The 27731-nt window shown below is 46.4% G+C and overlaps 1 protein-coding gene across 2 annotated transcripts in view; it reads left to right on the plus strand.

Moving 5' to 3' along the window:
- The first annotated feature begins 17515 nt into the window (after nt 1-17515).
- SV2B (synaptic vesicle glycoprotein 2B) overlaps nt 17516-27731 on the plus strand; it is a 60190-nt gene continuing 49974 nt past the window's right edge. The window contains exon 1 of one of the 2 annotated variants that reach the window (XM_062630859.1): nt 17516-17756. The gene's annotated coding sequence lies outside the window, so the exon portion shown is untranslated. Of the gene's footprint in view, nt 17757-22373; nt 22606-27731 lie in introns of those variants that run through there. The other variant, XM_062630853.1, reaches the window with a different exon arrangement.

The raw sequence follows: 27731 nt of genomic DNA on the forward strand, positions 1-27731 counted from the left end.
TGTGCATATGTAAGGCTATTTTGAAATAATCTGTACTTTAAAAACAATTTTATAGATAAGAATTCATGGGCAGAATTTGCCTGCTCGTTTACCGTGGGCCTGTGCACCATCTGATCATTACTTCTGCAAATAACTGTTTAGATATTGAGCTGTTTATTGTCACACAGAATTTAATTGTGCAAGATGTGACTGTTAATGAAGGAAGAGCAAAATCCCTTCTAAATACCTGGACCTCTGCTGATACCTACCATCTCTGCATGGCAGCAAATCTTCCCATCTCTCTTTATTTTTAGATGAATCAGGGCAGTCCCCTCTTCTCAGCTACAACTGTAGCATGCTGCTTTCAACACCCATCTCTTCTACCACAAGCAGCAAGAACATGGAAATTCAATGTTCTACAAGCCTCTGAGAGGTATTCCTATGAACAGCAAACACCTAACTAACCCACCCTGATATAATTTGTCAGAAGACTAAAAGAGAGGACAAGGACAGCTCCAGAAACTTAACACATTATGGAGGGTATAGGTGTTTGTGCAATACTGCTTTGCTGCCCATTGGAACAAAGCACTGTGATGATTATTGTAAACGTAAGAATGAAGACATAGACTAATCGCCTTCCCTCATCTATAAAGGGTGTTGGTTGTTTTCAACGTTCTAGTGTTTGTATGGCTTGTGTAATTCAGCAGACTGTGCTGAAAGACTGAATGAAGAAGGGAGATGGTTGTGTTTGGCAGTAAGATGTGCCTGATGTGTCTTGTTGCTATGGCTTTGTAGGATCACAGAAGTTAACATATATTAGATCATGTATCAGGCTTCCCCACACCCTCTCACTACTTCTGCTAGTCCAGTTAGTTCCCTAAAATCCCTTTTTAGTGTTTTCTCAGTTGAACTTTAAGTATTTCAAGCGATGATATAGCCACCCTTTATTTTGCCCTCAGAGATTTCTATGATCTAACACCTTGCAGAGCTGTGTCTGACTCTCCTGCCTGAAACCCTTTTCTTTGAAAGCCAGGTAGCCATTTGCATGTGATCCACACTCACTAGATGGAGAACAGCACTTCATTTTCTTTGCATCCTTTATTTGGCTCTTGCTTGCCTCAGAGCCCCGAGGGCCGGTCACGGTAAAGCCATTACCTCTGTGCACGTGCAGACCACATGCCTTTCCGTGGCAATTTCCACTGTAACTCAGCATCAGCTGCTTAACTCAGTGGTTGAAACAAGAACAATGAATTAAAAAATAGGGTAGCAGGAAGCATTATTAGTCCCCAGGGAATTTGCTGCCTCCTAAAGCATTATTTCTTGAAGCTTTTGGAGCAGTTCTTCCTGCTTTGGCTTTCTCCTGATCCTGCTGTCATAAGGAGCCCAATGTCATTTGCACTTTTTCCATCAGTTACTCCCATCCAGCCAGCCACTGCCTCTCCTTGCTGCTTGCTCTAGACAGACTCTTTAAACCAGGCTTACACCCTACACTTGTGGGCTGTGCTTTTAGCAGTGCTCTTCACAGGGTCCCCAGGGTAAAAACTGTTATAGAAGATAGACACTATTTGTGAGTCTGCAGGGGCAGCAGGACTATCACCTCTGGTGCTCTGATGCAATAGGAGCAACAGACAGGCTCAGTTCAGTTTTATGGGTCAGAAGTACCATTCTTCAATTCTGTAAGTTATTCCATAGCCAGCACTGATGGTGCAGCATCAGTTGATTAACATTAGTTCTTTACTCAATGTGCCCATGCCACTCCCTGGTTTGAATTGGAAAAGGAGTGACTGCAAATGTACAATATCCCCAAGGAATATAAATGTTGATAGTCCCCTGTGGGCCTAATTTTCTATGGAAGGGGACTGAGAGTTTGGACTTCTTGTTTGCAGCATAACATGCTGTGGATAAGTGAGCTACCGATCTCCAGAAATGAGATGCTTATGCAAAACAACTGAGATGATAATACCTGTGCTGCTGCACATGTCCTTTCTATTTAGGGGTGAAAAGGAAAGTGGTAACTGCGGATGATTAGCTTCTGTGCTTGGCACCACCTTGGCAGCAGGTTGTGAAGTCACGCTTTCAGTCGTTGAACTGGGAATGAGATTATGCAAGGACATAAATGGGAAATGAAGTGACCCACCTACATATCAATGATAGAAATCAGTTAACACTTTCAAACATGTTGGAATAGCTAATCAAAGAAGCCAGAATTCCTGAACAGATAGGTAAACTGAGGCAGAAATGAACCTTCGCTTCACTTAGCTTCTAAGTGTTCTACAAAGTTGGTTTCAAAACTGAGAGTACTCCAGGCTGGACTGAATCTACATCCAGCAGCTTCTTTGTTAGGCAACACGCTAATTCAGTGTCTGGATCCCAGAAGGCCCTTTGGGAAGGCATCTCCCCCACACATACACACCCTCTGACGACTGCATTTCCACTTGGAGCATGGAAGGAGGTGTAACATCAGCTGGAACAAGCTGAATGTACTCAGCCACATTTCGTTATGACCGAGACAGGCTGGGGCACAACATCTCCATCCGAGTACGCTGTGAAAGCACTCTGTTCCTCCTGGTAGTGGAAGTAATGAGATGATAAAACACAGGCACAAGGAGCAAGTTTGCCTTCATAAATCTAAAAGGCAGACATTGAAAAAATGCCAGATTTCTGAAAAAATAACACCCTCTTTCATCATCTAATGAAAAAGACCCCTCTGTCTCTTGACAAAAAAGACCATTTTAAGCTATTCTAAAACATATTGAAAGCTATTTAAAGAAATTAAGTTGCTTTAAAAAGAACTGTTGACTTTACTGATAGTGCCCTACTTGTTTTTTCCACATTGGTGCCTTTTTCAAGTGTAGCAACTGGCATTTACAGTCACCTCTCTGTTTATTTCGCTGAAGTAAAGGCACAGCTCAGCTTCATATTCACAGATTCAAGCCATTTTGAACATCAGAGGCACCTCACATATTGCTCCATCACTGGGTACATACAAGCAGACCGGAGCTGTGAAACTGCAGCAGGGCAGCAATATTTTTATGAATTTCAATATTCAGTCCTCTTTATATATCTTTTTTATATCATCTTAGTAAACGCAAAGAAGGTTAAAAGCTCTGACAGGGGTCAGCCCAATGCAACATCATCCCAGGTGGAAGCCATGGACTGCAAAGAGGGCAAAAGCAGAGTATTTGGGGCAGGAGAGCAGACCATACCCATGTGAAAGGTGGCCATGTATTTTAGGTTACCATGTCTGACATACTCCAGATTTCATTTTGCTTGCTTGCTTTATATTACACAGTTTTAAACCTATCTGGGTTGGGGTGCAGTAGCCCCTTGGGAGCCTGCATTTACTAGCACTGGTTACTGACGGATCGTCTGGTGATGATGGTGAGTTCGGAGGCAAGGAAGGGAGGGACACAGCCACTTACATCACCCCTTTGCAGTGAGCAGAAAGTATGGCTCTGACCCAACACTTTGCAACACGCCTGAGGATCCTGGAGCCAAGACATGACACCACTGAGAAGAGAGGAAAACACACACCGGAGTTAGGAGCATGCTTGGAAGCAAAGACCATGCCAGGGACCTCAGCCCTGGAGTTGTTTTTAAAGCATACAGCAGTGGCCTCTGCTGGCTCTGATCAGGACATCAGTTTTGTTTCTTTTTGCTGTTTTTCTCCCTGCTCTGATGTGGCTGCCTGCAGCAATCACCAGGCTGTGCAGGGAGCAGGTTCCCATTTCCCAAGGGAAAAGCAAGAGCTGGAAAGGAAGAAGTGAGTTTGCAGGATATCGGCACCACTAAACTAACATGGCTATTTTGGCACATCCAAAACGTGACTGGGGAGGGATTTGACAAAATTTGGCCCATGTTGCTGAATAGTTACCTGAAGTGAACTTGTGATGTGCTGCCTTTTTGGGCTGAGCAGCCAGGACCTTTGCTCTGCAGCTTTCCTCGTGCTTGTGCCCAACCTGAGCCCTACTCCAAGCCTTGCCACTCAGCCTGGGATCAGGCCCTACGCCACAAGTGTGGTGCCAGCCGAGTCCAGCTTCCTCCCTAATGCTCCCCCTGCCCATCCTTCCACCAGCACATCTGAGGGATGGGGCTTTCAGGAGCTGCCTTTTCCTCCGAAGGACCTCCCAGCCCCACACCATGTTTCTGCCCATGCTTCCTGCATTCACAGAGCAGTGGGATGTGCAGGCACCTACTTTCATGTGCACATCTTTAGTTGCAAGTCCCATTTCTAGAATCACTACTCTGAATCACAGGTCCTTTGGCCACTGACTTTCAGATAGCTTTAAAAGCTGCTATTACTGACCTTCCTGGCCTCATTCTGCCATCGCCATGGGGAGCATCCCACAGTGCTCTGTGTCTTGAGGCGAGGCATGGGCAGGTGAGTGCCATGTCCAGCATCACCCAATATGGAGGGGAACAGCAACCAGAGCCCCCAGCTCCTTATCAATGCCTTGCCTGCTCCTCCCACTACCCGCCGTCTCTGCTGTGACCCTCTCAAGAGCACACACCAGGCACCTTCCAACAGCACTAACTCCTTTAAGACCACGTTACTGCTGTATTTGTGTATTTATGACCAGCCCAGAGCAGCTGATAAACCCTAAACACTAGGGCTATAGGCAGACAGGCAGTCACACGTCAAAGGCTGCCTGCATCTGCTTCCCAGCTGCTCACTCCCGCAGCCATCGGAGAGGATATTGGGTAACATGGCTAAAGGCTTGTGGGAGAGCTGTAGCAAGCTTCTCTCCATATTAAGCAGTCCTTAATTCGGCCCTGGCTGGGAGGAAGTGACAAGGACAATGCCGAGATCAGACACTCAGAATTTTTGTGCTCAGTGTGAATATTTTACATGCTTGTCAAGCTGCGCAGTAAGCGATGAAGGGCTGTAGCCAGCTGTAATTTAACACAGTGGGATCAATCCAATATGAAGAGCAACAGACTGTATCTTTCCTCCATATGGACATCTAAACAAATGTTTTATTGATTGAAACATTTCTCATCATTTATGGGAACAATTTATCACCATGGGCTTTTAAAGCATCTCATTTTGTACTTTAAAGCTGTAGATGGGTTCAAGGATCATACAAGCTTTTTCAACTTAAAATGATTTAAAAATTGCAGCAGAACAGGGGATGGCCCCATTCTGAGGACATGTGCATAATTATTGCTCTTAATTACTTGCTTTGCACTGAAGTTGCTTTTAGCACTCAATAGGACAAAAAATTGAAGCAGCTCCAGATCCAAGTAAGTTGCGGTTGAAACAGGAAAGCTGGAGCAGATAATGTGTATGGGTCTGAGGGCTGCGAGCACTTGGGACATCTGTCCATCCCTCTGTCTGCTTTGTGGGACTCCAACACAAGGCTTCCTACAGCAAGCATGGCAAATGTTGCTGGTTTACATGCACATCCCGCATCTTCTAGAGCACTGATGTACCAATGCCATCCACACGCTCTAACCTCAGGACAGAGGCAGGTTATCTACTGGGCTTAATTCTCTTTCGAGGGAGTCTCAGTCTTCACATTTTGAATTTCACTGCTCTTAACACAAAAAAGTGCTTTACCTTAGCTACTGAGCCTGAATGTTCTCCCTTTGCTGATATATCTGCCAGGACAAAGCAATGAAAACCCAGCTTATTTACATTCCTGTTTTCCTTCTGCAGCATCTTCTCAGCTGAGTCTATATTTTACCTCTTTAAGGGTCTCCTTCAGCTGCTGGCAGGTTCTACTTCCCAAAATGTTCAAAACTCAAAACTCTTTCTCCAAATAATATTGTCTTAGAAATTACCAGGTTTGAAGTGGTTTATTTTCTTCATAGGTTTGAACCTGTCCCACTCACAAGCTTTTCTTCTTAACAGTAAGGGATAGAAACCTCTATCAAAATCAGAAGGTGAGTTGCCCACTTAATCCCATGGCTCCAGAAGCTGGGGCTTTAAGCAAGGAAAGCAAACGCTGTGAGGCTTGTGATAACATTGCAGGAGCTGGCAGCAGCGCTGGTGCTCAGCTGTGGGTGTTGCTGTGAATTCTGGCTGCCATTCGGCTTCACGTCTCGGCAGGGGATGGAAAATCCGGCAAGATTCTTTCAAGTGTTTTCTCTGCCTTGTCTGTTGTTGCAGGAACAAAAGTGTAAATCACAAGTCCTTGGCACCGGGTGGGATTTTGCGCTCCGCTGGGTCCTGGTGCTAAATTACATTCCCTCAGATCATTTGCTCCCTTGTTCATCAGCCAGCAAGAAACATGAGGCTCTGAAGGGTGTCTACACGTAGGAGTGTGTGTCTGTGTGTGACTGCCTGTTTGTCTTTGGTCCCACACCCAACGTGGTCATGGCCAAAACGTGTTAGAGAAGTGTTTAAAACTTCCAACTATTGTAACTTGGATCACTTTACCTCCACTACAATAATAACAACACCGGGGGGTGTAGCAGTGGCCTGTTGGTCCAACCAAGAGTTAAAACGTGATGCTGTGCAGTGATAATTGGAAATAGGCAAGTCTGACCAGACCCAAGGCCCTCCGTGCATTGTAGCTGTGCCACTGCATCTGGCCATGGCATAGGTGTCCAAAGAGTGACTGAGGTGTCTCTGGTCCAATCTTAAAAGGTGACAAAATCTTTAAACGTGACACTCTGAAGGGCCTTTTTGCTACCACATCTTGCTGCCCATAGGCATGATGAGGTCTCCTTATCCATCCCTGGCAGCATCCCTGTGACATTTCAGTGGGCCAGCATTCCCCCTGGTAGGGGCAGGCAGCTCAGGAGATGCAGCTCAGCCCTGTCTGTGCAGTGTCCAGGCTACTGCTCTGACCCAGCCCCACTTTAATCCTGTTATTCACTTGAGCCCATTTTGCCACAGTTGTGTTTAAGCTGCACTTTGGTACCTGTTAACATCTGATCACTGGCCAGGAAAGATGAAATCTGAAAAGATGCTCTGAGTGCAAGTAGCTAACACCAAACTGGAGGTGGCAGAGGTCCCTGCACCTGAACTAGCACCATGCAAGGATGTGAAATAGCCACACTTCTCAGTTAAATGTCACTAAAGACCTGAAGGCTGAAGAAGGAGCCAAGCATATCATCCCACCTCACACTAGACACAGCAGCAGAAGCAATAGCGATGCTGGCCTAGAGAGAGCAGCCCCAGCTGCGGACACTGGCTGGGATGAGCTGGATAATGTGATTATCCAGTCTTTGTTATTATTTTGCTGTTTCTTCAGCACTGAGCTCACAGCCCAGCTGTGCCAGGCACTGCACGCACTGAGAAGAGGCGTTGCCTGTTCAAAGCACAAGCAGTCACAGCAGAGAGCAGAGCAGTATTCCCATGGGCAGGAGAGGGATACCTGGGTGGGCAGTGAGCAGACCCCTGCATCCAGATCCCCTCTTCACCAGGAAGAGGCAATTTGCAAGCAGGAAAGAATTGCTGAGTGCCATCTGAATATAGAGCTAGGAATGAATCCCATGTGTTCAGCATCTCTGGTTGCCTCTGTACCCCTTCAGACACCAGCAGTAGCAGGTTTTGGAGTTCAGGTAGCACAGGCACAGCCTGATGGGAGCTCATTCCAAAGTGACATCATTTGCCAACAATTCCTAAGAAATAGGTCCCAACTAGCAGCAAGGAGTTGTGCCTCCAGGCAAACAGATGCTGGTTCAAGGCTGTTATCAGGTAAAGCATGTGGGTGAAAAACCTTCCCCGCAGCTTGTCTGTTGCCATGAGAAAAAGCAAACAAAGCAGGGACAAGGCTGAACTCCAGGCAAATGAGGCTGATGAGTGGCTGGCCCCATATCCATGCTAGAGACGGTGATGAGATACTTCCTTCTGATGAAGGCTAGGGCTATGCAGCATTGAAGTGTCTCAGCTTTGGACAGGAAGCTACTCCAGCGAGGGCAAGCATCTCCAGATCCAGGGATCCAGCAGTTCTGGGAAGATAACTGGTGCTGAGATGCTTACAGAGGGAAGGAAAGGTGGAAAAAAGTTGAATTTACATTTGCTTCACTTTTCTATAACTATACACACACAGCAGCAGCAGGGCTCCTGGGCACTGCAGTGATGGGAAGCATCAGCCATCTGTTCTTGTGTTCTCTGTTCCACCCTGTGGCATGGTTTCCACCTCTCCTATCATTCATGCACTGAATTGCTGCTGAATCATGCTGAAGACTGCAGGTCACCACAGAGGCGTGCAAGTCTCCAAGCAAGCAGATTGATCCAGCGAGCACAAACTCCAGCTCTGTGCTTGTGTCTTGGCTGAGAGGTTGTTAAAAGGCACCAGAAACCTGTTTGTGACCTGATCTGTTGGTCCAACCAAATTCATGTTTTCACGAGGGCATTTTGGAGTCAGAACACCTGTTTTTTTTTAACTTAAACAAAAAAGACAGCAATGAAAACTTGTTCAACATTTACTCAGGGTTGACTCTTCCAGCTCTTTACCTTCAGGCAGCCAAGACATGGGGGGAAAAAAGCCCAGAAAGATGTTTTACATGTGGATACAACACACTGCAAGGATTGCCAGCAGACTACAGGGCAGTGATTTCAAGCAGCGGGAGAGGAGACACCCCTCCTCTTCCTCCCCTCTTCCCTTTGCCTAAGGAAGTGCTGTGCCTACAGAGGAACATCACAGCTGATTGTTTTCAGCGCTGGGAAACCGTGTGCGTTGGAAGTAAAACTTCTTGACAGCAAGTACACATCTGGGCAGATGCACACATATGGTGGAGGGAGATGATTAAGCAAGTGGGGATAAAGGGGGTGGGACTGGCGCATGATCTGCTTCCCAGCCTGTTAGAGAGATTGGCAGAGATGAGGCTGCAAGCGAGTGCTGGAGAGGCCGGGAATTGAATCGGCAGTGCTCTGGCGATCCCACTGAGCTCATTTTCCTCGTTGAGTCTCCAAAGCCTAGGAAAATCCATCTGCTTACATGGCTGGCAGGGGTTCAGCTACTTAGACCAGGGGACTCAGAGAAACCTGGGCTGATGGGGGCTGATAGGGTCTGTTTGTCAGAGAAGGATAAGAGCATTAAGGGCAGTTTTGGCTGCAGTGACCATGAAATGATGGAGCTTTTGATCCTTAGGATGGCAAGGAGGGTGCACAGCAAGCTGACTGCTCTGGATTTCAGGAGAGCAGACTCCGGCCTCTTCATGGATCTGCTTGGTGGAATACCATGGGATAAAGGCCCAGAGGGAAGAGAGCAATGCATCCAAAGAAAGAGGAAACCGGGCAAAAACATACAGAGAAACTGTCCTAGAAGTTAGGGATCAGGTTAGGAAAGCTGAAGCTTTGATGGAATTGAACATAAAGGAAGGACTGGATGGGCTCACCTGCATGAGAAGATTGGAAACTATTTCACCAGGAGATGGGGAATCCACAGAGTGGGCATCATAATCCCACCATCAGGGGGGTTGACAGGGACCCTGGTGCCTCTGGATGACATGTATTCACATCACATGTGCCAGGTCATGTCATGGGGAGCTTTAAGCTGACTATACTGGATCTGTGCTATGTTGTAGCTTCATGGAGAGTGTGCTCCATGGTCCATACACAGGAGGAAGGAGAGGAAAGATGTGAGCTGTGATCATGTCTGGGAAAGATGGAATCAAACAAAAGCTTATCAAAAGAAGCTCAAAGCATTTGATTCCTTGGGAAATCTTGTGTCTTACCTACTGACAGGGCTGAGTCCTTGTTCAATTGGTACTCAGGTATCTATCAGCTACTATGTCCAAGCTCTGTTTTCCATTAAGCACGAATACTCGGTTGTTCTACAGTGGTGCTGCACTGTTTAAAGAAGCCATCTACATGATGTGGAGCATCTGCCAGCTACCTTGTCTCCCTGAGTACTCTCCCAGTGACATTCAACCGTGGACTGCACTCAGAGCTTGAGCCAGGAGCAGCAAGCCAATGGATGCTCCAGAAGCTTAGAGCAGGACTGGGACCTATCTCTAATGTCATTTCAGATTATGTGATATGAAAAACAAGGTCTGGAAACCACATCAGAGCTAGTTTCTCATGGGGTATCCGAGTCCTGCTTCCAACTGGACAAAAGGACAAAAGCGTCTCTATCACCATTGAGCAAGCCTGTGTACCCATCCCTACCTAGAAGATCAAGCCCTGTGTGTCTTGGCAGTGGTGTTTGTGGTCGCATGCTGACCTGTCACACTGTGTAATGAGAGCTTCTGGCATTGTGCTTTTACATGTAGCCAGAGAGGATATAACCATGAGGCATGTAACTCCCAAACTGTGTGTTTTCTTCATTAGCTTCAATGAAGAGCCATCACACACTTGGCAAAAAGCCACAGCCTAAAGCTTGTGGGTTTCCTTTTCTTCTTGCCTTGGGGGCTGGGTGAAAGGAGGAGTCTATCTAATTCCTGCTAATGAAATGCCTGTTGCAAAGCCCAGATGCACTTGCAACTGCCATCCAGATGGATCCCAAGGATGGGGAGAACACCTTTTGGGGAACGGTCAGCTAATTGTGGGGCTTTGGAGAGCAGTGAATGGAGTCTTGCATCTGAATGGCTGGATGGCTCCTCATTACGTTTGTTTATATGTAATCTTAATATTATATAACATGAGTATTGTATCAAAACCAGACTGAAAGTAGGAAATCAAATCTCCTCCCTTTTCTTGAAAGTAGCTCATATGCTGGCCCAGGATTGCAGCCGAACGCTTGTATTCCCAATGCACCACATAGTCTGATACTAACAGAAACATCGCATTCAAAAGATGAGCAAACCTGGGGCAGGGGCTGAATTCTCAGCACAGCCCCACTTGGTCTTCCCTTGCTCCCAGCCCCAGGCGACCGTGACTCCTGGGTGCTAGGACAGAGCTATTGAAATAACTATAAAAGATAACAGCTAGTGCCTATCTGCTGCCTTGGTAATGTAATGCTTTTGTCTGCTTTTTATACTGAGTGATCTGTAGATTTTGTGACTTTTTTATTATATAAGATGAATTCCCTGAGGCCTGTGTGGTGTCCCACATGCCCCCATCCACCCATCCATCCATCCATCCATCCATCCATCCATCCATCCATCCATCCATCCATCCATCCATCCATCCCCAGCTCACTTGCTGCCACCTGCTGAAGGCAGGTCCCCACTGCAGCAGACCCGGCCGTGCTTGTGGTTTCATCTCTGCTTTCTCCACAGAGATGCTCAGGATGCCGATGAAGCCTGGTGCACGTTAAACGCAATAAAGTCCCTTCTGATGCAGCTTACAGCAGCCATGTGTATAGGATGTGAGGCAAAGACATGAATAAACAGCTAAGGTGTTTTTTGTTCGAAATCCCAAAGTCTCCTTTTTTCCTCTACTTTTCACTGAAGAAAGGAAAGGCCCCTCTGCTTCCCTTAAGGAAATTCCACAGAAAAGGCATTTCCACACAATTAGGAAAAAAAAAAAACAAACCCAAACCCTACCTTCCTCCATCTCTTTGCATCTCGAATAACAGGCTTGCTTTTAATTCCACTGTAATGTAATATAGCACATTTTCTTACACCCTTAGATGCCCACATCTAACAATGCTCCTGAAAACTACTCAGATGAAATGAATGCTGTACACCAGGCTTAGATGATTTGCTATAGTTACAGAGTAATCATGGAAATATGGAAAGGCTTTGCAAGTGTAGCATTTATGGGCAATTTAAATTGAAAAACAACCATAGCTCTGATACTTGGAAAGCCACTGACAATGCTGATATCTATTCTGTACAGGGGAGCAGGATGGAACTGGCTATAACCATTAGCTGCATTACAATGCATACAGAGGAAAAACAGGTTTAAGGTCAATACTTATTCAATGTAACATGTAGAATAAATCTGTTTATCTGTATATATATACACAAAAGAGAAGAAATGCTAATGATGTAGGATTCACACTCTTAATGTACTTAGTTGTATCACTCATAGGAAACCTGGATAAAAGATGTGAGATAGAAGTGTCTGTGCTAGGAATGTGCTAGGAAAGTGTCTGTGCACAGTCTCCGCTCTTTCTCTGGGATTTCTATGTCCTACTGTTGCATGAATAATCATGAATTTGCAGGGGATATATGCTTGGTTTAGGCTCTTAGATTTTCTCCTTAATTTCTCATAAAATTAATACCTATGTAGGCATATAAAGTGAGAGTCAGCAAGCAATAACATTAAAGAAATCATTTGGTGAAGAAAGCCACAGAGTTCCATTGGGGTAGTTTCTTGTATATATTGTACACTATACATAAATGCACAGCTTCTTGAAAATTGGGCTGCCACACACAAAACCAATGGCTTTTCTATCTTCCAGCTTCCACTCAGAGAAATCCCACAAATAATGCTTATTCAATTCCAAGATCGCCTGACTCAGCCCTCTCTGAACAACAGTCAGGCATGTACATAACAAAGGATGTTAAATATTAATGCTGAGGGTTCTGTAGCTGATTGCGCTATTAATGCATAGGGAACCATTCATCCTTTCCACATAAATAAACTCCACCTAACGCATTAGAGCCCTGCAAAGTCAGAGTTAACCTGACAGTGTATTCCTTCATTTTGAAAGATGGAAATAGGGGAAGAAAGAGATGCCATTTAATGGTTCACTGTATGTGTACTTGGGATTTGAAACCTGAACTAAGAGAACCATTAGAAAAAAGAGGAAAAAAAAGGAAGAAAATGAAAGATAATGTTTAAGGTGATCCTGGAAGATGTGACTGTCAGGTGGGGCACTGCCTTCAGCAGCAACAGCGCTACACTTGAGTGGCTCCAACACTGTCAGTACAAGTCCTACCGTGCTCGGTAGCTTGGCCTTTGCACCAAGACCTGCCAATGTATCCATGTTTTTCTGCTCAGGCCTGCCTCACAGAATGGTTTCTGCTGGATTAGAGAAATTTAAGCACCCTTATCCCTTTACATGCAATGATTTAAAGGCAGTGATGCTGCTGATGGCCATCATTGACATTGCATCTCCCTGGCCTGTCACAGCCCACATCAGTGGCACCTTTTAAGTTAGGTGGCTCTCTAGAGAACCAAAGCTTCTATGTTACAAATAGTTCTCAGCTAAGTGCTTACTCTTATGCTCATTCTCTATTTTTCTGGCTTAGTACAGCCTCCCCAGCTCATATTTTCCATCTCAGGTAAATTGATACTGCCTCAGTGGCTGCACTTCTGCCCCGACATCTCAGTGTCAGTGGGGTTGTGTGGGTTTTAGATGCTTCAGGGGCCCTTTTGGTTTGGAGGGCACAAATGTGCATCACATTTTGAAGCCGGTACTGTCGTGAACTGCCTCTCTGAGGAGGCAACAGGGCTGACATTCAGGCGTGCAGGCTGTGCTGGGATTCCCTGGTCCTCCATAAGCTGCCGACTCTGCAGCAGTTTGAGTTGCTATGATAATCAGGAGCTGGTTTCAAGCAGAAAGTGGCAGGCTCATTTAAGGGAAAAACTAAGGAAAGTATTATTATGCTTTGTGAAAACAGAACCTTAGTCCAATAAGCTCATAATTCTAGGGGAAAATATAAAATGCACTGTGATTTTTCCCCATTTCTCCTAGTTTCTAGCAATTAGTCTCTCCTTTTAATATTTCTGTGCAGCATGTTAGTAATGTGGGTGGCAAGTCTCACGCTGCAGGCATTACAGCACCCAGTGAGGGTCTTTTTCTGCTTCTGACGAGCACTGAACATGCCCCATCCAATAGTTTTATTGTGTGATGTATATATCCACATTGACTGGGGGCATGGAAAGCTTTCACAGACCCAAACCCTGACTTCAGCATGATTTCACACTGCAGTGCATTCAGTGTAAAACCCCTTTCTGCCCACAATTAACCTGTTCATTCCCCCAAAGCACGCAGCAGCTCTGTCCTTTTCTGGCAGAAGGCAATGCAGCTCAGCTCTCACCCCTTGCTGGTTGCTGTGTTTGTGGGTCTTGGCAGTGTAATCCCTTTGCAGCGAGCCCTGTGGTGCGGAATGGCTGACAGCTATGTTCTTGATATCCAGATTTCTTCCATGTGTGTTCTGCCTATGTCTGCCAGCAAGCAGGCAGCAATACCCATAATGAGACTTAACACTTGTATAGCTTTTTACATTGTATTCCTTATCCCTATTACTAATGCAAATTATGAGGTATAATAGCAGCAGATGCAATCTAACACTGCCTGGGACTCTCCCTTTTGTTAAGGCTGGATTCTGGCTTTTGTAAGCCAAGTTTCATTAGCAGAAGTGGTGGAGGGAGGGGAAGGAAAGCCTGTTTCTGGATGACACGCTATCACCAGTGGAGAGCAGCAGCCACCAGCTTGCTGCCACTACATACCTCAGAGAGGTGGCGATGTCCAGCTCCTGCTGCAAGCCCTGTCAGCGCAAGGATTTACAATATCATCCCTCAGACTTGCTTAACCCCTGCTAGGCATTAAAGCTGGCTTCTCCTGGATCCTGTTTGGATAAGGACATCTCCAGGGCCAGGGTGCAGGGGTGTGCGCTGTCACAACTCAGCACTGTTCTTGGGATCCTTGTCTCTTTGTTGGGGCTCCTTATGCAGACCATGTGGAGAGGGACATGTGAGTGTGCAGGTAAGTGTATTCACACACACATGCCTATGTGTGGAAGGGACCCTGAAAACCAAGCCCCAAAGCCCTGCCCTGAATGCGTGCTGGGCTCTCAACACCCTGTGATGCTGAGTGCCTCTTGCAGCAAGCGCCTTGGTGTGTAAATGATGGCTCTGGCAGAGCCATGAAATATGCATTGTTTGTGTGGTTTTGGAGTCATACTTTTCCTCCAATTATCCTCCTTTCACTTGACAGCCCGCAAGCCATGGAAGAGGCTGCTCCTTCGCCCCTGTGTAACCATGTTGATATGTATACCTGCATGATCAACATTTACTGACACCTATTTCCCTGCAATATAAGAGCCTATATCATTTTATCCATCTTCATGTCGGGTCCTTACACATCAGAGCTCAGCTTTGTTTTCCATTTACTTCTTGCAGCTCTGGATTGCTGTGGATTTCATCAGTGTGCTCTTTTAAATACAAATATGTTAGGCCTCCCTATCCTGCTGCCTTCAATGCTGAGCAGCCTGTGAGGCTCAGGTTCCCCACCAGCACCATATGGCGCTATGGAAAATGGTTCTCTGTCTGAGATACCTGGATACGGCCAGTAGTGATTAAGAGAGATTCACTGTTGTGCCTGGGGTGCAGAGGTAATTAGAAACGTTGATAATCACAATGCAGTGGTAAAGAACGTCTCCCAGATTTATTGCCTCCCTCCCGCTGATCCTGCAATGAGATTTATACAAATTTACCCAAGCTAGAGCTATCCTGCGTAGGAAATAGTAAGCAAAGTGGATACAAGGACTGATCTTGGAATAGAGAAAAGCCTTGCAGGAACATTGGGGTGCTTGTGTGACCAGTCCACCCCATCTTCCTGCACTTGCAGAGGAGCAGAGTGGCCTTCTCCTAAGGGAAGCTGTGATGGAGCTTGGAAAGTATCTCCAGCCCTGTCCCAAAGCCCTCTCCAGGGAAATGCAGTTAGGAATGGTGCTGTGCTTCCTGAGCATGACTCATGTAAGGTTCAGTGGGTCTGATGCACACAAACAGAACTACTGTGATTTGAAGAAGCTGAAGTATTAATGACATGGAGAACACAGAGAAATGGTGATAGACAAGCAAAGTGGCACTCTGTGCACTGTGACAGGCTGGCTTGCTTTTTAGTTTTGCCAAGGCTTTGACACTTGGCCTTTAGCATACAGGAGTACTGATACTAATTTGACTTGGGAAATACTCCCACATGAAAGCAATCAGTGCACTGTACCAACACAAAATGCAGTTTAACTAATGTGTTGTGGGAGGGAGAATAAAGCTGAACTTCAGATTTAAGTTCCAATTTTTAAATGAGTGGGTGTGAAAACATATAAATTAATTGCTCACTGCATTCTCCATATAGAAGCAGTACCAGCAAGGAGTCAGATAAATAGAGAGTTTTCAGGCCCAATTTGTAATGCTGTCATCAATTACAAACACCTGAGCTAGAGATTGAAAGCAGGTGAGCTGAGGGGAAGCAGACTATAAAATGGAGGTCAGAAGGGAAAGACAGAGTTTAGGCCTGGAGGAGCCCTGGAAACAGCTGAAGAAGTGGTGTCTAGCACTGTCTTTCAGGTGGGTAAAGTGAGGCATAGAATGAGAAAATAAGTTTCTAGGTGTTTTCTGCTGATAGAGACAGTATGGCTGGATGGGCTTTTGGTTTCACTTTTTTGCTTTATGTTTCTGGTAAGTGCAAAGGATTCATGCTGTCTTATAAATCCACCCCATTCACTTTTCAAGGAGCCTGTGGTTCTCTGTGTATCTTGGGTTTAAAGTTACCAGAAGCAGCCATGGAGACCTTCCAATGGAAATCTATCTCTTCCATGATTGGGTTAACTTGGGTATTGCTGCAGTGGGAGATGCTGCAGGGTGTGGATGTTTCTTGCCATGTACTCTGACAATGCTTTCTTAGTTAGGAGCTGTGTGCTTTCTTCCTCATTAAGACACTTCTTGTGTTACCTTTATATTGTGTTTAATAACGCAAACTCATTGTGGATGGATTTGTGTAGCAGACCAAGTTTCACGCTGTTCTGTCCAATGTGTTCTTTTGTAAGAATGAAATTGAATGAACAGTAGGGTTTTTCCTCCTGCTGCTCTTCTGCCAGTGGACTTCTAAATCATAAACAAAGGGAATTTTAACTGCCATAGGCTTATCCTGCAGCACCTTTCCCACCCTCGCTCTCTAGCCATCCTGGGGAAGTTATCTTGAGTGTAATACATGAAGGGAGAGGGATGAATTGATACACGGATTGACTCCACAACTCATTAAAGTGGTAAAGTAGTATGCTTCATTCAGCTGCGGTGCATGGGGGATAGCTCCTCCAAAGGCATGCGCACCCCAGCGTTGTTTTCCCTCTACACTTATTCTCTAAAGTGTTACATATGCAATAGGTTACACAACACGCCTATACATATTCATATCCTTTTCCTGCTTCATGTTATAATGAGCTAAAGCTTCCTTCACGCCTGCGCAGTGCCTCCTGGTGGTCGTGGGCAAGGGTCTCGAGATGAAGTAAACGAGTCTTCCTCACCCTTGGACTTTTCACCTCCGTCTTGCACGTATGCTCACTAGTCTCCTGGCTTCGGCTCAAACCGAGTTCCAGTCTCAGCTGGGTCTTAACCAGATGGATGGTGTTGCAAGTGGAAACTTTGACCACCAGTTCCCCTTATCTGATGTTCTTTCCTTTCTTATACAAGTTTACATTAAACACCAGCTGCACTTTTAGGCAAATATTGTTAACTAAAGAGATTAAAGATAATCAGAAGAATAACATAGGTTTAGCATTCGATTATTAATTCAGGCTCCCTATCAGAATGATGCCAGCATACCACCCAGTCATGCTGGGATTCCTTTCTACTTGCAGATAGAAACATTCCTGTATGACAGCAATTAAAGAAAGGAATCCCCCATCTAACAAAGAGAGCCGCAGCATTCAGGCGCTGGGTTGGATTTTATTAGTGTGATGAAATAGGAAAAGGAGAAGCTCGTGCTGCTCCTTTTAAGCAGCTGCTTGTTCTCTCCCCTTCTCTTTGGGTGCCTCCGCATGCTCCCTCCCTCTCGCTTTGCCGTTGGGGTAGGGATGCAGGTAGGACAGGCAGCCCTAGGCTTCCTCCCTGCCCCAGGCTTCCTGGGCTGGGATCCCCTGGGCTGCACCATTGGCATGCGGCTCCCGGCAGGACTACATCACCGCTAGAGGAGATGCCAGCGCAGACCCGCGCTGCGCCGCATGCAGCCCGCAGCGCCGCCGGCAGCTCGGGGTCCCCAAAGGTAAGAGCGAGTCGTTCCTTCTGCTTCACTGGAGAGTGGGGAGAAGCTGCTGCTGGAGCAGCCTGTGGGGTCTCGGTGCTGAGAGATGGACAGCCGGGAGGCAGCTCTAGGGTCAGGAGAAAGCTCTATTAAACTAAAAGATGCTGCTGAAAATGAGGATGCTCAAGGGCTCGGAGTCAGTGTCCGAGTTGGGATGGATCGGTGGGAGCTATCAGGGACTCTGTTAGCTTAATGGGATTGGAGGGGTCAGAGCAGTCGTGAGCAAAGCCGCAATTTAAACCTGCCCTGCTGCTCTGCCCAGCTGCCCTTGTCCTCTGCGGAGTGCGGAGGAGCTGCTGTGCTTCAGTTTCAACTCGGGCTGAAGCAAGCTTTAAAGTACTCCGGGTGTGTGTCCAGGTTGTAGTGGGCTGGGGGGGGGAAGAAGGTTTTTGCAGGGGGTATGTTGTGTCCACGTGGGAGCTGTGTGTGATGGTGTGGTGGTGGCACCCAGGGGCATGGGGGTGTGCTGGTGCCACACACCCACTGGCCCCAGCATCCCGTTTTAATTGTCCTCCATTATCTTCCCCAGTTTCCAGGGGAGCATAAATGCAGCTAAAGCTAAAAAGTACAGTTAGTCACCTCTGTTAGGAAGGAATAAATGTACAGTTAGTCGCCTCTGTTAGGAAGGAATAAATGAAGCTACAGAGAGAAAGGGGTGATTTGGGGAGCTTGTGGGGCTCACTTTCTGAAGGGCAGCTGTTATGGGACATGGATTCTCTGGCAAGAAGTTCCTGTACGTGTGTGCCTATAGAACATCAACACATCCAGACGCACATCTCTGCAAGGACTGTTTTCTTTTAGAGGACAAGTGTTGTTCCAGGGAATTTTTTATTAAGTGTGTCAAACTGCAGTAATAACAATATGGTCAATAACACCAAGATCCCATTAAAAATAATGGGCAGGAGCTGGCTTCACAAGGATGTTACTTGTCCGGGATGACCTCTTCTCAGGAGGGAAAAAAAAGGGAGTAGCAATGTGGTCATTATAATGTGTAGGTGAGGAGCATCACAGTGCTCTGCGCTGAGGGGAGCCCTTGCTGTGTTTAGTCTGGTCACTTGTAAGCACATTCTGGAGTTTAAAGGGGTGCTCTGCCATGGGGAGTCATGGCAGCGATTTCAGGTAGGATGAAAGTAAGTCATGTGTCTGACATGGCATAAAAAATGCTGTTTCATCACTCCTCTAGAGCCCCAGTATTGGGGGAAGAGAAAGGAAAAGGGTTAATTCTTTGGCTTATCCAGATATTGTATATTCCATAACGCTGTACTGAGCCAGACAACTGTGGGCACCAGCTTCTGAAAGCACAAAGTGAATGTGAAAGGTCCAATAAGGAGAATAAAGGCACATGATCTAGTGTTGGTATGGGGGGGTGTGTGTTTAGTTTCAAAACAGGAATTGATCCAACCTGCACCTGCAGGGAGAACTCGGGATGCTGAAGATGCATCCCTTTCTTGCCTGTGATAACCTCTAGGCTGGGAGCATTGCATTTGAAGCAGGAGAGGTGGAAAAAGCAGGGAAATCCCGTGATCCATGTTGATGCTGTTGTGTCCAGCAGTGTGCTGTATGGGTGCAATGTGGTGAGACAGGTCTGCACCTGATGCAGCACAAGCCTGGTTCCCTTCCTTGCTTGTGCTGAGTGCCAGCCCCCAGGTCCTCCCTTCTCTGCCCAGGGTGGTCTTTTCCTGGCCTGGCCACAGAGTCCCAGGCTTGCTAATGGTTCTGCTGGGGAAGCCAAAACTGACCTTGAAAATCCTCTTCCTGCATCGTCAAGTCAGCAAATTGATTTTCCAGATCATGAGCTGAACCTCTGGAATTGTTCTCTTCTGAAAAGATTATGGAATTACTCCTGTGCTAATGAGTGCTTTAATGTTAATGTGACTAGAAGTCCCAGGAGGACTTTAACAGCCAAGAATAAAAGGCACTGTAGGAAAGGGGAGCTTGTGGTGCCTGTGTCAGGCCTTTATCATTTGGGGTAGAGGGGAGGAGGAAGATGCCTGAAGTTGGGAAAAGAGGAGGGTGAAGGGTGATGCGTGGTCTGCTGGGAAGCTGATAAATCCATCAGGCATACCTTCCACATCTCCCATCTTCACCCCTCTTTCTGAGAGGGAAAGCAGGGAAGGTAACATGTTACCTATTGCTTTTCCTTTTCACGAGCTCTCTGGCAAATACCCATTCCCTCTGGCAGCAGGGATAACCCAGCTCTTGGTGACCTGCTGGGACAGCCCCAAGGACAGACAGAGTCAGGTCACCATCCCCAGCTCTCAGGCAGGCTGTTGCAGCCTGCAGTGGGATTATCTGAGTTCAGCACTTACCCTTCTACCCTCCCAATGCTTTGCTGTCAGGCTCTGTAGTTCAGGGCCATGATACTGGTTTCCAAATACACAATAAGACTTTCAATGCTGTGACCCCACCAAGAGTGTGGCATTTATTAGGGAGAAAATGTGCTTTTGGGGAAGAGTCTGCCATGATCCTGCTGGCTTTTAGAGCTACAGTCTCTCCTCTGCTTTACTAATCCCAGTTTTACTGCGTTGTAACCCCATGGGTTAAAACCAGGTTGTCCCAAATTTGAGCCAGAGCAGAGTTAACCCCCTAGAGATGGGAGGGTGAAGTAGCACAGGGAAAAGGTCTCCATGCCACACAAGCTACAATGCAAGGGGAAGGCTGGCCTATATTTAGGTAAGGGCTCTGCACAGAATGGGTAATCCTCTTTCCCCGAATTATCCAGCCTGGGGATTAGACTGCTTTAAACTCCCCCAGGGCTCAATGGAAGTGGGGGTGATGGATAGAGGGAGGGAGGGAGTGCAGGCAGGCTGCTGGTGACTCATGTGGCTGCTGTAGCCAAGAGGTCACCATGGGCCCAGACGCAGAGTGACACACGAGTGACGTGCAAGGCGAAAGGGAACATTATGGCACCCCGATTAGGAAAGAACATGGAGCTTTGTAAATGTGGAGATGAGGGAGTGTGGCAGCAGGTAGGAGGAGGGACAAGAGACCTCAAGCAGCAGATCTCCAAAGTGTAATATCCTTGCTAGACTTTTTCAAGCTGTTTCACCAGAAAAAGGGATGCTTTTTGCACTGCAGCTGATCTAGCTGAGAAGATGTTCCAAACCCACCTGCTTGGGCTGGCTCTGCAAATACAATTATGGGGGTGCAAGTAGGATTAATCAAGTTGGAGTGCAAATGGATCACTGTCAGTATTCCATTAGAATGTTGAAGGGCGGCCAGTGACACAGCTCAGGGACAGTGGGGGAGAATGGGATGCGAGGAGGCAGGCAGGATGGATAGTGCCCAATCCTGAATGTTTGACTCACAGTTATGGAGCAAGTGCCCTGTGCATAGAAGAGACAGATTTCTGTCCCTTACGTAGAGCACAGTGGCTAGAATAAAGGAGTTCCTGTAACTAATCTCACCCTGGGGACTTCTGTGTGCCACAGACAGGATATTCTTGTCTCCCTTGCATGTGGGTTTTGGGTCTTTTGATAGAAAGAATGATGAAAGGCTGTGGCTGACACCCAGCTGCAAAGGGGCTTTTCCTTCCAGTCCCGAAGGTAGCAGAAAAGGTGTGTTTGTGTGATCCGTTTGTGAAGCAGGAGCAGAGTCCTTGTCTGGGAGCCTGGGATAGCTGACACTGCTGACTTTGTGTCTGGGTTTGTGGTGGGACCACTCGTTTATTTCTCCCTTATTCTCCAGAAGCTAGGAACTGTCTCAAAGATGTTCTGATTGAAGATTGATGCTGGGTGAAGGAAGATGCGATTTATCTGCTTTCACTCAATTTACCAGGCTTTGACTGGGAAATCAGTGCAGGAGTTTGATTTCCCCAACTCCCTTCATATTGCTGCCTGGGCATTTTGTCTCCTTGTTCTGGAGTTACACTCTCCTGTGGACCCTTATAATACAGCTGCCATCCTCAGGTTCACCCTGGCCACCCTTGTCAGAACTGCTGAAAAATCAGGTTTATTCAGTGGGAGGTGAAATGCACAAAGGCACTTTATTTTTCCTTCTCTTAAATCAGTTTATCCTGTCTACTCCTTATCCTACATAAACCAAATCGGGGTTTCTGTCCTGTTGTATTTTACCCCGCACAGAACTAGGACAAATTGAAAGCCTTGTCCTGCTGTTCAGCATTCCCTCTTACTTACATCTGGAGAGTGTCATTTAAATAACTTCAGGGAAGTCTGCATTGAAGAGGGATTAAATGACTGGTGTCCCAACTCACTGCTAGGACGGGAAGTGACTTGTCTGGCAATACAGCTCCTGCCTCGCCCTGCCACACAGAGTCAGTGCAAACCCTTGCTTGTTTCTGCGTGTGAGGTTAGAGCTAGAAATCACTGGAGGATGCCTGCATGGAGAAAGGGAATCAAAGAAGGGGAAAACCAGGGAAAGTCTTTGCCTTTAATATGTGCCAGTGTCTTTCCTCCCTGTGTCAAACATCCCCAATTTCCTGTTTAACTTAAAGTCAACACATCTGTCATGTAGCATCTCTCGATGCCTGGTTCCCCCAAGCCACCCCCCTCCCATCTGCTCTCCCTCCTGCCTCCAGCCTCCCTCCGCTCCTATTGCCTTGCGGCTGCGGGGGGGTGTCTGTGCGTGCGCCTGTGTTTGCTGCTGCCTGATGGACTTTTCCATTGCTTCCGCTTCAGTACGTGGATGCAGTCGCAGCGGGATGATTGGCTTGGCTTGCAGAGCATTTACTTCTAATCTCCGGCTTGTGACATCCTAGCGGAAAGGGGAGACCCTTTCAGGAGCAGCTCCACAGGGTGGAAGGAGGGGAAATGGCTTGTGCATGGCTGTGGTGAAATATTTCCTAGTTCTGGTAAGTGATACTTTTCTCTTTGGTCCCTTTCTGGACAAGCAGTGTGGATGCGAAAGTAATAAGGCTTAATGGGGTAAAAAGCAAAGGGAGGGGAGCTGAAAAAAGAGACAGAAAGTCAATGAAACACATTTGGTTTATACTGAAGCTTTTCTAGAGGTCAGTGCTCATTAAAGCAATTTAATTACTGTTAGCAAGAGGCTGGGAGCTGAGCAGATCAGACAATGCGTGTGCCTCAGCACTTGGAGCAGCTTTCACTCGCATGTGTTTTCATCACCCACTCTTCTTATTTCCTGTGTGATTTCCAGCTTGGTTTGGGGTACGTTTGGAGCTCATGGCCAATCACCATGGGGTAGTCCTAGGTGAGCTGCTACCTGACTACTTCTTTTCCTGCCCTGTGCTCTTTCCTGCTTGGAAGGTCATGCATGAATTCTTGCCCTTAAGCTGATGCATGAAGCCCCTCAACTTTTCTAGCTGATAAACTGCCTCCATTGTGAAGTCCCAGTTTTCCTCGGAAATCAGTTTGCTGTGTTCTGAGAGTAGCTGATACATACAGAGGTGCAGACAAATATGTTGGGTAGGAAGAGGGTCTAGCTGGGCTAACACACTGCTGGGACTGTGAGCTATCTGATGTCCTGGATATTGCTTTACTCTCAATCAGAGGTTTGTGAGTTGGTTTATCTTGCATGACAAAATGGGTGTCCTGCTTCTAAGTTGAGTGACGGTAGAGCTCTTACAGTAGCGATGAATTTAGGGACCTTGTTTAAAGAGGATCAGGGAATAATAAACCTAAGAGCAGCCTCTGCAATCTGGCTGTATTGAATCTGCAAAGGTCTGTACATAACATGCCTCTTGACAGAAAAACAAAGGCAAAATACAGTGGTGAAGCTTTGGTAATTTTGGTGACAGGTACAAAGCTGTGACTCTTGACAGACCTGTGTTCTACCCAAAAACTGGTGCAAAATTTGATTTGGGGATCAAGACAAATTCTTTCTGTATTTATTTATGAGTTAAAAATTACCCCTGGAGAGCACTGCAGAGATTATTTGTTTATAAAAATATTCCTCTCATGATGTATTCATCCAGAAACCTCCACTTGCTGAAACCTCACACATTTTCTACTCTTTGATGTTAGAATCTGTGGCACTTAGGAGTGGGGCACTGTGATTATTGTGCTTATTCTAGAGAAGCCTTGAAGTTTTAAGCACCAATTACATCCAAAGAGAAAGATCTTCCTCTCCTAAGCAGCAAGTTTGGATTTGGTTCATATGTGTTTCAGGATGAGCTTTTGTGCCAAATCTGTGCCTGGCGAACAGTGGGTGAAAGGAGCACAGGGAAGTGGAAGGGGTTTTGCGTGACTCTAAATCCCAGTGCTGTGCAAGAAGCAGAATGCAGGAATTGCCAGACTGGTTGTCTTTGAGGGGTTGATGATTATATCTGCGAGGAAACCATAGATGGGGCATCTTTTGCTTCCTCTAACAGGAAAGTCATGGTTTGCTTTGAAAGGTTAAAATACTTTATTCCATATTTCTTAGGGAAAACACTTCTAAGCACCAGTAATTTCTATTTGTTCTGTTGAATTATCTTCTAAAACATGCAGAAATGTCATTGTCAGCATCTTTCCTGTTAGTTTTGTGTTTGTGTACTTGACTTTTCTCCCACATGGAGTCTGGGATGTGGGGTAGTGGTGACTGTGCTTTCCTGGTCCCTGCTGCAGTGCTGCCTGGAAGGGTTAATTTCCCCTGTTTAATTAATGGGTCTGTAATATTTATAAAGAGAAAATCCTCATACCCATCTGTGGTAATTCTGCTGTGTCTGCCAAGATGAAATTCTCGGGCCAAATGAATATTGCAATATGCTAGATGTACAGATTTTTATAGCATCCTGAAGTTATTTCCTGGGAGATGCTGGCTTAATGTTGTGCAAGAGAAAGATTGATCCGAAAGTCTTTGTCTCTGGATGGAAACAGAATTGAACGTGCTACAGAATTAATGTTATGACTTCTAATTGAGTTTTAGTCTCTTTTAATGGATGTTTGGGTTAAAAAGGGTGGATTTCCCATGTGAATAATCACTTGGTAAGGACAGGGAGTTGTATGAGATATTAAGTGAAGAATAGTCCAGATTGTTTCTGTGAAGACACTTGGCATCAGTGTATCCTCATCCCTTCAAGACCTTCAAGGTAATCAAGGAGATGGAAGATGAAGCTTTCCCTTGCCAGGGAAACTTCCACATGATTTAATCCAGTCACCTCATGCTTGGCTCTCCAGATCTTTACCGCATCTGCTAGATTACCACCAGCTATTTGCGTTTTAAATGAGGGCTTCCTCCCGCACAACCCATCTGCTCAGCCTGTTTGTTTTTCCCTTGCAGTCACGACTTTGAACACATTTATGTTGGTAGAAACACAGTGGGTTTTGGGGGAGAAGGACGAGGGGAACAAGGAGGCCTCACAGATTCCTTTGGCTGGGTTGAATGTGAAAGAGGAGTTGGGTTAAAAGAGGGGGAAGAACTTCTCACAAAGGAGAATTAAGCCAGGGCAAGGGAACCACGCAGTTCAGGCCACTTTGAGGACAAATCTTCTCTTTTACTTTATGATTAATATTTATGATTAGATGTCATAGACCCTCCCACATCTAAGGTGAGGCGGCTCACCCGGGCGTGTTCTTCACTTAATGCCAGAGAGGAAGGAGAAAATAACGTAGAATCATAGAATAGTTAGGGTTGGAAAGGACCACACACTCATCCTGATGGATGAAAGCTCTTTTGGATTTACAAGTTGTCCTGGGGGGGTAGATCCTGAGTTTAGTCAGGGTTGTAAAGCCAGTAAAAGAAGCAAAATTCCTCTGGGTTTTCACCAGAGTAAGAGATACATGGACTATTACAAGGGATATGGCACCTCATAATGCAATAAACACAAAAAGTGGTCATTCTGCTCTCTGTACATGGGCCCCAGGGTGCTTTTTGCCCTGAGACACATGAAGGAAGAGAAGAGGGGGGCGATTTGTACTCATGGCTGCTTGAGGCCACAGGAGGTGTGGAACCTCTTGCAACTGGGGCTGGTTCTCAAACACTTTCAGCCCGCTTTAAGGGAGGAAATCTGACCCAAATTCCTCTTACCTATTCCTGCTGAAGCTCCGAGTGGGCACTATTGGGACTGGCCACTTCTTGACCTAGTGTGTGTTAATTATGAGTGAGGCCAACACTGTGCCCTTGTGGGGGGATGCATTTGTCCAAGATGATTAAGGGAGTGGCATCTCCTGCATCCCCACACCACATGCACTTGCAACCCAAATTCAAGCATGTTTTAGCAGGGCTGTCTTATTGCAGGGACCTAGTGTGTGTTAATTATGAGTGAGGCGTTAAATGATTTATACATGCACCAGGACTGAGAAAATCCCAGTGGTTTCTTCTCCTAATATGTAGCTGCTGTTGGCAATTAGTCAGGTTTTCCTGGCATTCAGGCATTTTTGCTTATGATACAGACCCAAAGTTGCTGGGCTTCGTGGAGGCTGAGCCTTCCTGGTAAGCCAAGGCTACCTGTGACCAGTGTGAAAGGAGTGTGGACCCATTTCCATGCATGACAAATCCTGCCATCACTGCTGCCATTCATTAGCGCTCTAAGGATGGTGGTGATGCTCTGACATCGGGCGCCCTTGGGAACATGGGGAATGCCTTTTGCATCCTCAGACCCAGAGGATGAGAATTCAGAGCACAGTAATTTTAATTAATCTTGTATTTATTATTTAGCACTAATTGAATATGCTTTTGGTGCTGCTTTTTTTTCCCTTCTTTAGATAAGGGTGTTTCTGGTTGGCAATTAGTACTTACTTTATAATGCTAGCAAGATAGGATCCTTTATTCTTAGGAGCTCACACGCTGCAAGTCATGAGAGATACTGCCTTTGTTGTAGCTGTGCTTGGTGCGGTCCCCATGGGTGCAGGGCAGCACAGGCATCTCCAGCCCTGGGTGTCCAGCAGCAGAGGAGAGAGAAGCCAGAGCTTTAATGGGTGCATGGGCTGGAGAGGGTACAGGACTCGGGTACAAAATGCTCATGGACCATTTCAGACCAGAAGGCATTTGGTATTTTGACCCTTATTGAAGCCAGGCATGACCCCTGACTAAAGCAGGTCACTTTGGGGTTCCTTCTTAAAGCTCTATTTTAAAGCAACTCTCCTTTAGTGTAGTGGCTAAAAGCAGAGACTGCACTGAATGCAGCAGAGCCAGCCCACTAAGGGATGATGTCCTTTAACCCCTCTAATCCCCCTGATATACACAGGACAGGCACTGAGGGAATGAGGAAAGATTAGGAAAAGCCTGAATTTGCCCCCACACACGCTGCAAGTTCTGCAAAGCCTTGCCTGGAGCCAAGATTTACGCCCTGCCTGCTTTAAAGCCAGGAAGAAGTGAGAGAGAGCTCGAGTCCTGCTGACTTACAATTGCAGGGCACTGAGCACAGCAATTTCCCAGCCATCAATAGGAAAGTAAGATTTACACCTGGGAGGCAGCTGAGGAGCTGGAATTGAGGAGTGAAAAATAGGGTGTTTCAAAGGCAAGCTTTTGAGAGCTGCCTGGTCTGAATCAGGGCTCCTGTTTGGATTTATACCTTAGCGAGTTTGGAAAGGAGGTGATGCTCAGGATGGAGGGAGAGGAGGATGGAAATGCTTAACCCCCTTGTCTGCTCTGTGCCAGGCAGCTGCTGGTCCCTGCTCTTTCAGGCCATGCAGCTGATTAAATATTGAAAGGGTTTGGTTGCTGTTGCTTGAAAGCTTCTGTCTGGATAAAAATGAAGTTATGTGAGGGCAAGTTTGTGCTGGTGCAATTAGACTGTTTAAATACAGCTGACTATGAACAGTCCAAAAATAGCTGGGTAGGTTTAAACATCAAGGCACCATCAGGATGTAGGTTTGGGTTACTCCTCTTCAGAGCCAAGGTGTGGGAGAGCTCCAAGAGGAGGGTATTGCAGATGGGGGTCAGAATAAGTTATCAGAGGGACCCTGTGGCATTCAGAGGCTGCTGTGGGTGCTCCAGGGCTGGCTGAGATGGAATCTAATGCCTGAGGTTTGCATGTTCACACAGCAGCCTTGCTCCAGGCTCACCTCCCACACACCCTGGGTGAGCTGGTGATGG

This window comes from Pezoporus occidentalis, unplaced genomic scaffold (assembly GCF_034315485.1).
Source record: "Pezoporus occidentalis ecotype Australia unplaced genomic scaffold, CSIRO_AGI_Poc_V1 ctg11, whole genome shotgun sequence".
NCBI lineage: Eukaryota > Metazoa > Chordata > Aves > Psittaciformes > Psittacidae > Pezoporus > Pezoporus occidentalis.